This window comes from Canis lupus, chromosome 7, assembly GCF_048164855.1.
Source record: "Canis lupus baileyi chromosome 7, mCanLup2.hap1, whole genome shotgun sequence".
NCBI classification, from domain to species: domain Eukaryota; kingdom Metazoa; phylum Chordata; class Mammalia; order Carnivora; family Canidae; genus Canis; species Canis lupus.
Window position 1 is genome coordinate 1,037,072 of NC_132844.1, and position 14,241 is coordinate 1,051,312.

Below are 14,241 nucleotides of genomic sequence, written 5' to 3' on the forward strand. Positions count from 1 at the left end.
GCGAAAGCCCATGCACCTAATTTTTAACTAAGAAAGTAAGGAATTGGGATCCCTGGGTGGCGCAGCGGTTTGGCGCCTGCCTTTAGCCCAGGGCACGATCCTGGAGACTCAGGATCGAATCCCATTTCGGGCTCCTGGTGCATGGAGCCTGCTTCTCCCTCTGCCTCTGTCTCTGCCTCTCTCTCTCTCTCTGTGTGTGACTATCGTAAATAAATAAAAATTAAAAAAAAAAAAAAGAAAGTAAGGAATTTTGGGGAGTGCTGTATAGTGGGGAAAAAAGGGAGAGGTGGGGAGGGCAGGTCAAAAAGCCCGTCCACCTATGCATTTTGCTCGCAAAATTATTTTGCAGGCTGTGCGTTGAGCAATGGACTCCACCTCGGCTTCAGGGCTGGGGGGCAGTTGGGGTCACTGTCCAATAAAGGGCTGAGAAACCCAAGGGGGAAGGCGCGTGGGGCATGTAAATAAAGAAACAGGTGTACAATCCCTGGCCTTACAACTTCGAATTCAATGAGTGGGCAAACATTCCACGGGGAGAGAGAGGTCGTGAGGTACAGTCTTCCTCAGAGTGGATGAGGCAAGGACGACCTCCCCCCCTTCCCGAGCTCCGGCGCTGCTGGAATCCCGTTCACCGGTGGGTGGTGATCGTATCAGCTGTCAGCACTGGCTTCTTACTTACCTGCCAGGCCGGTGCTGCTCCCCCATCTGAGGACAGAGCGCAGGTGACCCGTGGCCCAGGGGTCGCGGAGCGTTGGCGGCTCGGCCTTGATGCAGCGTTATTCATACGTGGGGATCACTTTTTCTCCTCTTATATACAGATTCATTTTGAAAATGAAGGAAAGGTATAAGAAGCAGATCCTCATTTGCGTTCCCCACCGAAATGTGGGGTGTACCCTGCTGGGGTGCCTCTGAGCGCGCGTGCACGAGCACTTGCCCCCCACGCCCAGCACACTCACCTTGCGGGGTCAGGCTCGAAGTGCTACGGGGTCAACCCGGTTTTTACTTTGGGGTATTGGTCGGGGATGCGGAATGCGGGGAAACAGAGCTTCCCACTGGGAGTTAAAACTTAGGCGCGCACGCAACAAATGAAGAGGCGAGATAATCTGCATCAGCGGGGATAATTGTATTATAATAGGGAGATATTGATGGGTCGATTAATATTTTGGCAAGTGGACTTTCTAGGCTGTTCTGTAGGTGGCCATATGTGTTAGGGAATATATTAACTTTTATGTTTCGGTGTACAAAAGGGACAGGGTTGAATTGGTAGAATAATTAAAAAAGAAAAAAAAAGGACCAAGAGCTTGATCATCAAGAAGACACTGGTCATTAAGAAAAGAGTTTTCGGTCAACAAGCTCTTTGGGAATGATATGGTAAATGGGAAGATGAACAGACGTGGAATTCGGGAGACTATGAGAGAGGGGGGGCGATTAGAGTAACGTGGGAGGGTCTGTGCAGAGGTCCCGTGGGCAAGGATTCAGGTCAGAGGTGCCAGGGCGGTGACGTCGTGAGCACTGGCTTGCCTGCTGTTGTCACCTGGTACTTTTCCTGATCGGCATAAATAAAGCAAGCATTCCCTTACCTGCCTTTCTTACTGACCTAACTACTTGGAAGACATCCAGGAGCGGCAGATGAGGGAGTTCGCGTGGACTAGCACTTGATCACGTAAATCTCTCGATGTTGCAAGCTTTTTTATTTTTAACGGTTGCCAAGAAACTCACTGTGAGATTAAACCATAGTGTATTAAGTCCAACCGTTATTGATTGTCATTAAAAAGCGTGGTAGGCAGATAACGGGCCTCCAAGGAGGTCTGCATCCTCCTCCCGGGAACCTGTCAACGTGGGAGGTTCCACGGCGAAGGGAAGGTAGGCTTGCAGAGGAGATTACCCGGGATCATCAGGCTAAGGCCCAGTGTAATCATCAGGGTCATTGACAGTGGAAGGGGGGGTGGGGGGGTCTGACGAACAGGTCGGAGTCCGTTGGCCGGGTGGTCTGAAGATGAGGGAACGGGGCCTAAGCCAAGGAAACCAGGCAACCTCTGGAAAATGGGAAAGGCAAAGACAGGGTTTTGCTCTTAGAGCCTTCAGAAAGGGCCCCGCGTCTTGACCTTGGCCCAGTGAGCTCTGGAGGTGGTCACACGTGTTAGGGAACATGCTATTTCCACGTTTATGTTTTGGTGTACAAAAGGGGAAACGGTTAAATTGGTAGAATGAAGAAAAAAAAAAAAAACAAAAACCATGAGCTTGATATTTAAGAAAACACTGGTCATTAAGGGAAGTGTATTTTGGTCAACGAGCTATGGGATGCTGACCTGCGGAACTGCAGGATCAGAAGTGTGTGCTATTTTTTTTCTTTCAATATTTTATTTATTTATTCATGGGCAACATAGAGAGGTAGAGACACAGTGAGAAGCAGGCTCCATGCAGGGAGCCCGATGTGGGACTCGATCCCGGGTCTCCAGGATCAGGCCCTGGGCCAAAGGCGGTGCTAAACCTCTGAGCCACCCGGGCCGCCCCAAGTGTGTGCTATTTAAGCACCAAGGTGCTGCTCGTGCGTCAGAGCAGCAACAGAAAACAAATATAAGGTCGAATTTCAGGTATCCGGGCGGCTTTCCAGACTGCGGTCTAGATGGATCCAATTCAATTCTCACCCGTCTTTTAAAATGTAAATTGTTCCACTTTACAGCTCTTCTTAAAACTCGCAAGAGGCTCCAAATTGCCCTTCAAGGATAGAATTTAAACGTTTGCAAAAAACGTACAAAGCCCTGCATGGTCGTGTCCCTGCTCACATAGTCTGTAGTTCCTGCTCCTAGTCCGGCCTATCCTTGGCCAAGTTCCTTCAACGAGCCAACTCTCCCCCCCTTTTTTTTTTTTTTTTTTAAGATGTTATTCATTTATTCATGAGAGAGGCAGAGACCCAGGCAGAGGGAGAAGCAGGCTCCGTGCGGGGACCCCGATGCAGGACTCGATCCCGGGACCCCGGGGTCACGCCCTGGGCTGAGAGCAGACACTGGAGCACTGAGTCCCCGGCGACCCCCAGCCCACTCCTCCGACCAGGCAGGTGCCTGTGATGGGGCACGAGGACATGAGGCCCCAAGAGCCGAGGCTGCGTCCTCGGTCCACTGCTGGGCTCGGTGGCCTTTGGCAACCACGCTGCCTCTTCCCCTTCCTCCCTCCGCTAGGAAATGGGGTTGAAGACGGTTTCCTACCAGAGCCCGTGGCACAAGCAGCTGCTGGGCGCAGCCACCCGGAGTGTGGGTCCCAGCCCTGTCCTGGGCGCCCCTGCACCTGCCCCTGCACCTGCGCAGGTGGCGTCGCTCCTCTGTGAGGCCTCACCCAGCACGTCCTCCAGGGTGCTTGCGGGATCTATCTCGGGAGCCGCGGCCTGCGGGAGAGGGCCCCCCTGGAGCTGCGGGCCAGGCCCTGCGGGCGCCCTGGGGCAGGGAGGGGGATGTGGGGGGGAGTAGGGTGGGGGGTGGGGGAGAGCTGCACAGCCACGGCCTGGAGAGTGGCCAGGGCGGCGGACTGCGTGGGGGGACCCCCGCCTGCACTCCAACTTGGGGACCAAGCGCTGCCCCAGGCGCTCCCGATGACACGTGGTGATGGAGGCGACAATTCTGAAGCCACAGGTTGTGCCTTTTGAGGGCAAGGGAAGGACCTGCTGCCCGCGTGGCTGGAGGCTGATGTCCGCGCAGGTGTGGGCTCCCCGCTCGTGCCCACCTGTGCCTCCTGAGCCCCCCGGCGCCTGCATCTGGCATCAAGCACCTGGCGTCAGGGCACCTGGCACCGGGGCACCTTGCACCGGGGCACCTTGCATTGCGGCACCTGGCATCAGGCACCTGGCATTGGGGCACCTGGCACCGAGGCGCCTGGCAGTTGGGGCACCTGGCATCAGGCACCTGGCATTGGGCACCTGGTGTTGGGGCACCTGGTAGTTGGGGCACCTGGCATTGGAGCACCTGGCGTCGGACACCTAGCGTCGGGCACCTGGTGTCGGGGCACCAGGTATCAGGCACCTGGCATTGGGCACCTGGCATGGGCACCTTGCATTGCGGCACCTGGCATCAGGCACCTGGCATTGGGGCACCTGGCGTTGGGGCACCTGGCACCGGGGCACCTGGCAGTCGCACCCGGCATCAGGCACCTGGCATTGTGCACCTGGCGTTGGGGCACCTGGCAGTCGAGGCACCTGACATCGGGCACCTGGCACCGGGACACCTTGCATCGGGGCACTTGGCATCAGGCACCTGGCATTGGGGCACCTGGCATCAGGCCCACAGCGTACCTGCACCAGCGCCTCGGAACTGGACCCCTTTGGGCGGCAGCGATCGCGTTTCTAAATGCAGCCCCGGGGCAGCCCGGGTGGCTCAGTGGTTTAATGCCGCCTTCAGCCCAGTGCCTGATCCTGGAGTCCCGGGATCGAGTCCACGTCGGGCTCCTTGCATGGAGCCTGCTTCTCCCTCTGCCTGTGTCTCTGCCTCTCTCTGTCTGTCTGAATAAATAAATAAATACATATTTAAAAATAAATAAATGAATGAGCGAATGCAGCACTGGGGGCTCCGCCACCCGAGCCTGGGACAGGCCGCGGGCGAGTCTCTCACTGCTGACTCGGGACCCACCCCGAATGGGGGAGCGATCTTAAGACTTACATGTATTTTTATTGGAGTTGCATTTGCCCACACAGTGTCCCACCCAGTGCTCGTCCCGTCCAGCGCCGCCCTCAGGGCCCGTCCCCCTGCCACCCTGTCCCCCCACCCCACCTCCCCTGCCCCCACCCCTTGTTCCTTTCCCAGAGCTACGAGTCTCTCATTGAACCCGGTTCCCATCTGGGGACAGTTTGGGACGGGAAGATCAAGTGACGGGGCAGCAGATCGAGGGCCAGGGGTTCAATCCCGCGCCAGAGCCACCTTTGCAGACTGGAGGAGGTGACGCCGACGGCGGGCCCTGACCCTAGAGCTCTTCTGGGTCCTTCCTCCAGCCCCAGTCTGTAGCCCACAGTCTGCTCAGCAGTCGGCCGGGGGGTGTGGAGCCCATTTAAGCTGAGGTTGTCGCTGCGGCCTGCAGCGGGTCCTGCGCAACCCGGACCCGGTCCTGCCTGGTCCCCCGGGGTTACATCCCTGCTCCTGGGTACAGCTTGTTGTCTTGGGGCCGATGTGACCACATAATGGGGAAGTCCACGTGGGTGATGCTCAGCAAGGGGGGATTTTGTGTGCTGGGGGCGTTTGGCTAAGTCTGGGCCCACCTTGCCTGGCCCCGCTGGGATGCAGCGCCTGACCCCGAGGCGCCGCTTGGGGCGGCTGACTAGCTCCACTCCGCACCCCGGCCTCCAGCACAGCCGAGCCGCACGCCCAGCGGTGGGACTGGCATCGTGAAGATGGCGAGTGACTGCGGGCAGCCTGGTGTGGGGTCCCCGGAGTCTCTTCCTTGTAAGGCGGGGGTTGGAGAGGGAGCGCAGGTGCATCGACGCCCATCGACGCCCATCGACGCCCATCCACCTGACCCCCGCGCCGATCGGTGACTCATTTGGAAAACCAGCAAATCCTAGAGTGGTTGTGATAACCCCGGAGGCAGTAGCTAGGATTGTTGAGGATGTAAGCTTTTTAGGGGACGTGGCTTGTGTTCAAACCCCTGCCCAACAACCCCTAGATTTCACGACTTTGGTAAACCCGTTTAGGGTCTGGGAGCCCCAGTCGTTGCGTTACCAAAACGTAGATGAGACTACGTAGCAGCAGGGTGCAAACGGGACCGACGTGTACGAAAACCTTAGCTCGTAAAAATCACGAGTTGGTTTAATCTTCATAACTAGATTAATGAAGACACTAAGTAAACGCTAACTGTATTAGTGATGATAATAGTAATTGCTGTTGTCAAAATAGTGTGGCGTATCAAAAACCCTACAGAATCTGTCAGAAAACTTCAGTGTTCGCCTATGTAACATCGGGCTCACACAGTTACAGGGGGTATGAAAACCAATAATAATGCCAGAAGTAACGTCAAAATCATGATACATGGGGATCCCTGGGAGACTCGGCGGTTTAGTACCTGCCTTCGGCCCGGGGTGTGATCCTGGAGATCCGGGATTGAGTCCCACGTCGGGCTCCCTGGATGGAGCCTGCTTCTCCCTCTGCCTGTGTCTCTGCCTCTCTCTCTCTCTCTCTCTATCATGAATAAATAAATAAAATCTTAAAAAAAAATCATGATACATGATAATATTGTATGTAGCAGGTAGTGTTTCAGATCCTTTGCAAGTTTAAACTGCTTTAATTCTCCCCACAATCCTGTGGTGTGGGTAATAATCTTATCACTGTTTTGCAGCAAAAGAAGGGTAAAGGTGCGTTGCAAACTGTACACCCCACAGGAATGTTAATTGCTATCACCAGTCGCATATTTCAAAGTTTCCTCCCTACTCTTTTTATTTTTTTATTCTTCCAATAACTTAAAAAAGTAATTAATTAATTAATTAATTGGAGTTCGATTTGCCAACATACAGTATGACCCCCAGCGCTCATCCCGACTCTTAGGTCTTTAGCTCCCTGTGATAGCCCACGTCCTTGGCGATACTTGCTGGTGTATTCACACCAGCTGTCCACGATAAAAAAACATGCATCAATTATTTCACCGAAGCAGAAACACCACCCAAAATTTCCCTGCCACTGACTCTCTTGCAGGTGTCAGGCGGCACCGGCTCTTTGCCGTCTTCCCCTGGCGCAGGCCCCGGCCCAGGCCCACGGGATGGGAATGGCCCCTGCTGACTGACGGGAAGCACAGCCAGGCCTCAGCTGTCCTTTGCCATGTGTCACGCAGGTGGGGTCCAGGCAGGGCAGTGTCAGTCACAACAGGGGGTTCCATGGTGCTGCGGTCACTGCGGTCGGGGATGTCCACCAGGGCGAAGACTCTCACCCCCAACTTGGTTGGGAGGCTCCGGGGCTGGGAGGAGGAGAGGGGGGAATGCATGCAGGCCGCGTCCCCACGGCTCTCTCGCGCCGCGGACGGGTGACGCCGGGACCGGGTCCTGGGTTCCTCGTGGGTGACGGGCTCTGGGCCCGCAGCCGCCGCGCCACAACCTCTGCTGCCACCTGTTACGCGCGGCTCGTCCAGGATCCGCTTGGCGAGTGACTTCTGGGACTTGGCGAGCAATTGGGCCGGCTCTGGGCAAGCAGCCTCGATCTTCACGGAGTGGCAAGACGGACCCCGGCCCCACCTCTCGGCTCAGAAGAGAGGGTCGTCTACACCCTCTCTGAAAGCTCAGAGGACCCTTACGTTGATGTCATTTGAAAAGTACCGTGAGTTAAATAAATGATGCTTGGACAAGACCGGGAGAAAACGCTTATTATGATAAATTTTACTACTCTTTGGACACTCTAATTTGATAATATTTCCTTAATTGCTTAATGTTGCAATAATGCACTTCCTCCTCTCATTTTCTCATTCGAACGGCAACCACGGATTGGAAAACATTTCTGGGAATCCACTTGCATGATCACGTATTGTCTCCGACTGTAGATGCTGTTTTTAGCAAGATGGCTATTAGGAAAGGAAATATTTTGAAATGAAAGGAAAATATATAGGTACACTACCCCTAAATCTAGAAAGGTACGTGTGCTTTACTCTTCTAGTAACATCAGAAATTCTTGTACTTTCTCTGATACACATTATCGCCTTTTTTTTGGCTTATTTTTGATGCCAAGTTTCTCGTTTTATCTAAGAGTGATTTTTCCCATTCACAAGTTAGGACGGCAACTGCTAACGGGGTGGGCGCAAACGGTTTTAAATAAACGAATTTTACAAAGCCTTTTTGAAGGCTTTTCTTCGATTCTAAAAAAACATACTGATTTTCCAAATGTAACTTGCAATTCTGTGTCAATGTTTAAGTAAGAGAGTTGATCATTTTTTCTTTGAATTAATAGTTCCTATTGTCATTTTATGGTCTGTTGGTTTAACGGTGATTTTCTAAACCTTATCTTTGGTGAACGGATATTGTACAAATGATTTTTTTTCCTTTGCCTATAATTTGTTCCAGATATTAATCCCTGATACCACACCAGGAAATTTCTGTGTAATGTAAATTTCAGTGTTAAATTATTTATTGCATATAAATTTTCTATCAGACGGGGATCAGCACACTGAATCCCCTAATGCTGGTCTAATAGAAAGTTAATGGCTTATTCCAACTGATTTTGCGAGAACAAAGGGACGTGCTAACCTCGACGACAGTGTGCAATTAGCCAAACACCCAGGGGAGAGGTTTTCTATGGTCCGCATGGAGTCTGCAGAACTACAAAGGTAGCAGCTCCTTTCTAAGCCGTATCCTTATTGGATTATCACCATTAAGCCCGTGGAGAGCTCGAGCTGAACGTCAGTAACACGGCGGGGGGACAGTGTCTTCTGAGACGGGCTGCCCACCTGGGAGAGGGTGCTGCGCTCCCCGGGAGTGCACCCGACGTGACTCCTCACGGGTAACCTTGCTCTACCTTTCTGGTTTAAAGACTAGGCCGGAGGAGGCAGCACGACGACGACGACCAGCGACGCAGATTCAGATTATTGGCTCTCGACTATGATTTTGGCAGGGACTTCCCGGCCTTCGGGTGAGTGGAAACGCCGGCAGCTGCTTAGGGGGCAGGATTTGAGCCCCGACTCTGACTTCGTCCAAATGAAAGGCTTCTGCCCTTCAGAAGACATTGTTAGGAGAACGAAAGGCAAAGAACAGACCCATGTCCCTCCTGGAAGAAACAATTCAACGATATGTGATTTAAAATTAAAACAACAACAACAAAACACAGTCTTCCACTCCATGCATTTTCCTCTTATCTTACCAGTTATCGCCGTTTTCTTGCCTTATCGGTCTCATTACCTTCCATCTCCTAGTTGAGTCTTGATGTTTCCTCCTTCAGTGATGTGACAGAGGCTTACCGAGCGTGTTTCCCGTGCCAGGCACTGTTCCCGGCAGGTAGGTCAGGGACCAGAGCACCAGGACCTCCCTTTGGAGGCTGGCGTTCTTGAGGAAGACGGACCCTGCTCCGTTCCGAAACGAATGGCAAAGGGACTGCGTGGAAGGTGCTGCGAGAGACAAGTGTGGGGCGCTGGGGAGAGCCGCAGAGCGCGGACTTGGTCTACAGGGGTTGGGGTCTCACGGAGGCGGCGACGCTCCACATCGACTTCCAGAAGGGGCATCCTGGACTCAAAGTACGCTGCCTGTCTCTACACAGATGCTCTAAACATGTTTCCGAATTAAGGGGAGCATTTCCTTGCCTTAAATACGTTAAATATGCTGTTAATAGTTGTTTCCCCACCCCTCAAGGTAACTTCCGAATACTTAAAGCACTATAGGTAAATGAAGCAGATCTGATCAGATTGAAATTACGTTTTTCTTTTTACTTTTGGGTGTGTCTTTCTCTCTCTCTCTCTCTCTCTCTTTTAAAGATTTTATTTATTTATTCATGAGAGAGACACAGAGAGAGAGAGAGAGGCAGAGAACCAGGCAGGGGGAGAAGCAGGCTCCACGCAGGGAACCCGACAGGGGACTCGATCCCAGGACCCTAGGGTCACGCCCTGAGCCGAAGGCAGATGCTCCACCGCTGAGCCACCCAGGGGCCCCTGTGTGTCTTTTTCTTAGTTGAAATATATGTCTCTTTATTTTTTTTCTTTTAAAATCACCATAAACCCATGACAGATGATAGTTGAAGACCGATAATTGAGGGAGAAATGTTCAGGGATTTACTTTATTAAGGAGAATGCCTAAATTGCGTGTTCACTTTCCATGGTTGTGCTGATTAATTTTAACTTATTATTATTATTATTTTTTTTTTTTTGAGACTGGCATATTCTTTTCTTATGCATTTTCCCCTAGAGCCCAAGAAAGGTGGGGCTGGAGAATCAAAGTGATCATAGGACATGGAAGACTCCTAACTCTGGGAAACAAACTAGGGGTGGGGAAAGGGGAGGTGAGCGGGGGGTGGGGGTGACTGGGTGATGGGCACTGAGGGGGGCACTTGACGGGATGAGCACTGGGTATTATTCTGTATGTTGGCAAATTGAACACCAATAAAAAATAAATTTATTATTAAAAAAAAAACCAAAGTGATCATAGGAGCTTAGCCTCTGTGGACACCATTATTCTTCCCAAACTCACACTTTTAGGACCAGCTGATTTCTTCCTCCAGCCAATGGGCCTACATTTGGAGGCTCCATGGAGCAGGTCTTATGTATATACATTTTCTTCCCCTCACTTATATGCCTTGTTCCATTTCAGATATTTTTCAAATAGATTTCATCTCATATTTACTCAAGATCAATACTCCACTCAGAAAAGTTAGTTGTCTCTTGCCTAATACAGACATAAATACATTTAAGAGGTTATCTTTCTGAAATGGCTGTTTGAAAACCAGAACTAAAGCTATTTTAGATACGGCAATAATGATTTATTTTAAACATTGCTTCCAGAATGCTACATTTTCTTTTCTCTAGCATACTTAAGTGCTCAGTCCCACGCCGTAACTCACTTGGAAGATCAGATTACAGAGACTTTTGCTGTGTAAATTCTGAAAGAGCCTTTGGCCAAAAGCAATAAGACCGGACTCGATCTGGAAAGGGCATCAAGAAAAACAAGGAGGCTTATTTAATACTTTTCTGCACCACAGCCTGGAGCAAGGTGAGACGGCATTAGATGTTGCTTCCATTTTACCAAGAAGGAAGAGAAAAATCTTGGGAAGGTCTATGGCCATCAGGGAGGTTGGAGGGGCGCCACGTTTCTTTGCCTCCCTCCCTCCCTGATGAGACTGACATGCTTTCCTACAAGACACCCCCCTCCCATCGCCCTCACAAACAACCCCTGTGCTCCCACCAATGCTTTCGGGAGCCCTTGTTGCTGAAAGAGGTAACTTTATTTAAAAAAAAAAGATTCCGTTATTGAAGTGTAGTTGAAATGCAATGATGGGATGAGCCCTGGGGGCTATACTAGTTGAGTCTAGTATGTTGGCAAATTGAACTTTAATAACAAACAACAACAAAAAAGAAATGCATGTTAGTTCCCTGGTGATCGCACAGCTTCTATGTAGGACACACCCTGGAAGGGCTAAGTGAGTCGCCCTCTGCGCCACATAACATTAGTACGTTCCGTACACGTCTTTACAATATTACTGACTATATTCCATATGTTGTACTTCTCATCTCTGTGACTACTTCATACCTGAAAGTTCACACCTCTTAATCCCTGTTACCTATTTTACCCACCCTGCCTCCCTCTCCCGTTCCCTCTGACAACCGCCAGCTTATTCTCTGTATTTATGAACCTATTTTTGCTTTTGGTTTCTTCGTTCATCTGTTTTCTTGTCTAGATTCCAAGGGTAAGTGAAATCATATGGTATTTGTCTTTCTCTGTCTGGTTTATTTCACTTATTATGATACCCTCCAGGTCCATCCATGGATCCTGTTGCAAATGGGAAGATCTCATTCTTTTTTTTTTTTTTTTTTTTGTATGGCTGTGCAATATTCTATTGCATATGTGTATCACATCTGGATCCATTCATCTATTGGTTATTTAGGTTATTTCCATATCTTGGCTATTGCAAATAATACTGTACTAAGCTTTTTTGTTTGTTTGTTTGTTTTCAAATTAGTGTTTTTTTGTTTTCTTTGGGTAAATACCCAGTAGTGGAATTGCTGGCTCTTATGATAATCCCATTTTCAATTTTTTGACGAACCCCCAAACTGCTTTTCCACAGTGATTGCACCGATTCACATTCCCACCAGAGGGGCACCAGGGGTCCCTTTTCTCCACATCTTTGCCAACGCTCATTATTTCTTCTTTTTTGTTACTAGCCATTCTGACTGTGTGAGATGATATCTCATCATGGTTTTGATTTGCATTCCTGTGATGATTAGTGATACTAATCACTTTTTCTTGTGTCTTCTGGACATCTGTATTTCTTCTTTGGAAAAATATTATTCATGTTTTTTAAACATTTTTAAATTGTTTAAATTTAAACTGTAAAATGTAAATCTTAAAAAAAATCCCATTTTTAAATTGGATGATGATGATGACGATGACTTTGGTGTCAAGTTGTGTAAGTTCTCATGTCTTTTTAAATATTAACCCTTTATCAGATATATCATTTTCAAATATCTTCCATCAAGTAGGTTGCCTTTACATTTCCTTGATGGTTTCCTTTGCTGTGCAGAAGCTTTTTATTTTGGTGTAGTCACAATGGTTTATTTTTGCTTTTGTTTCCCTTGCCTCAGGAGACCTATCTAGAAAAATGTTGCTTTGGCCAAAGTCAGGGAACTTTCTGCCTCTGCTCACTTCTGGAATTTTTATGTTTCAGATTTCATAGTTAGATCTTTAATCCATTTTGAGTTTATTTTTGTGTCTGGTGTAAGAAAGTGGCTCAATTTCTTTTTCTTTTTCTTTCTTTCTTTTTTTTTTTGTAAGTAGCTGTCCACTTTCCCCAACATCACTTATTGGAAAGACTGTCTTTTCTCCATTATATGTTTTTGCCCCTTTTTTCCCCATAGATTAATTGACCACATAGGTGTGAGTTTATTCCTGGACTCTCTGTCCTGTTCCACTGATCTATGTGTCTATTTTTGCGTCAACACCATACTGACAAGATTACTACATCTGTTAGTATATCTTGAAGTCTGGGATTGTGGGACCTCCAGCTTTGTTCTTCTAAAAGAAGTAACTTTCCTAGCCCTTTGGCATGCAGGCTGCTGAAAAAAAAAAAAAAAAGACATTGAGAACATCTGGACTAGGGCACCAGCATAGAGGAATCAGAAATGTGTAACAGCTCTCTCGGCTCTGGCTGCATATTAGGATTCTCCGAGGAGGTTTTAAAAGATGGTAATGCCCCCTAGAAATTTTGAGTTAAATGATGTGGAGTGGGCCAGCTATTGGTACTTTTAGGAGTCCGCTTGTAATTTCCACTCTGTGAGCAGGGTTGAGGAATCAGTGTTAGATGCTCATCATTATCCTGTCATTTAGATTTTCCATAGTCTTTGTGACCAGTAGTCTTCTAAGCAAGATACTCCTTCTAAACATCCCCCCTGCTCAATTCTGCTCATTGATCAGATTCATACTAGACCCAAGGAAATAATTTAGTGAGTCATTTGCCACCTCTATGGACCCTGGCATAACAACCGCTCTGATTATAATTGCTACGGGGCTGGACAAGTGATGAGCCAAGACGCTACATCCCCCGTTAACACCATTGAAAGGGCTGCATTGTAAGGGATGCCAAGCAGTGAGGCCCAGCTCAGGGTTTTTGTCTGAATGATCAGCTTTTTTCAAAGACTTTTGCTTATCAAAGAAAAGTTTTTCTTCTCTCATAGCTTGAAGATGCTTGGGAACTTGGGGTGGAGCTGCTTAAGATTTGTGCCTGATAAGGCTGTAGCTCTGGATGCTAATGAGAAAGAAATCTTAGCATCTTTTATGGACATCTTTGAGTTAGGAGTCCAGTTAGTGAAGCAGGATGGAGACAGTAGTGGCAATCAGCTCAGAGGGATCATAGGATGGTGAGTGTGGAGAGTATTAGATTGTAAAAAATAAGACCTGGGTTCTAATGATTTCTGCCACAGACGAGCCTTGCTGCCTTGAGAAGTTCCTTTGGGTTTGGGGGCTTTCTTTTCCTTCACCAAGAAGGACCTGGGATGATTAGATGATATCTAAGATTTTTTTTATAGCTCTAGTATTATATAATTCTCCAAGTTCTATTGGTGGATGTTTATCTATTTACACATATAAGGGGAGATGTTAGAGGAATAGACCCTCTTCAGCTCTTTTAAGGTGGTCAGAGCACATTTCGAGCTTGCATTTAGTCACACGTTTACTGAGCATCTACTGTGAGCAGAGGGTTGTGTGAGGGTTAGGGATTGAGCATCCAAGGAAGCCATTTATGGTTCCTGCCTTTCCCAGACTGGCATGGCATGGAAAGACAGAGGAAACCACACAAAAGGCTGATAGAAAGCCAGCTCAGATGAATGATTTGATAGCGGTGCAAAGATCAATAGGGGATGTCAGAGGGAGAAATGAAGATCATCCAACTTCATCACGGTAATTAAGGATGGCTTTACAAAATCCCCTTTTGTTCCTTGGAGGTATTGGAAGACAGCAGTGGCGGTAGACTCCTCTGGGAGAGGCCCGTGTGCTCCTTGTTGGTAAGCCCTGCGGTGTCAGCCGGGCACCTGTGTTGGCTGGGGGCTCAGTACACGCTCCTCTTGACTGATCACAGAAGAGAAGTTATTGCCTGCATT

At 49.0% G+C, this 14,241-nt stretch overlaps 1 long non-coding RNA gene across 1 annotated transcript; it reads right to left on the reverse strand.

Annotated features, from left to right (window-relative positions):
• Positions 1 to 7,195: 7,195 nt before the first annotated feature.
• Positions 7,196 to 10,944, reverse strand: LOC140636469 (uncharacterized). The gene is made up of 3 exons (XR_012033650.1): positions 10,494 to 10,944; positions 8,398 to 8,714; positions 7,196 to 7,518 (listed from the first exon to the last, which is right to left on the reverse strand). It is a non-coding gene; the product is annotated as an uncharacterized lncRNA (long non-coding RNA).
• Positions 10,945 to 14,241: the final 3,297 nt, after the last annotated feature.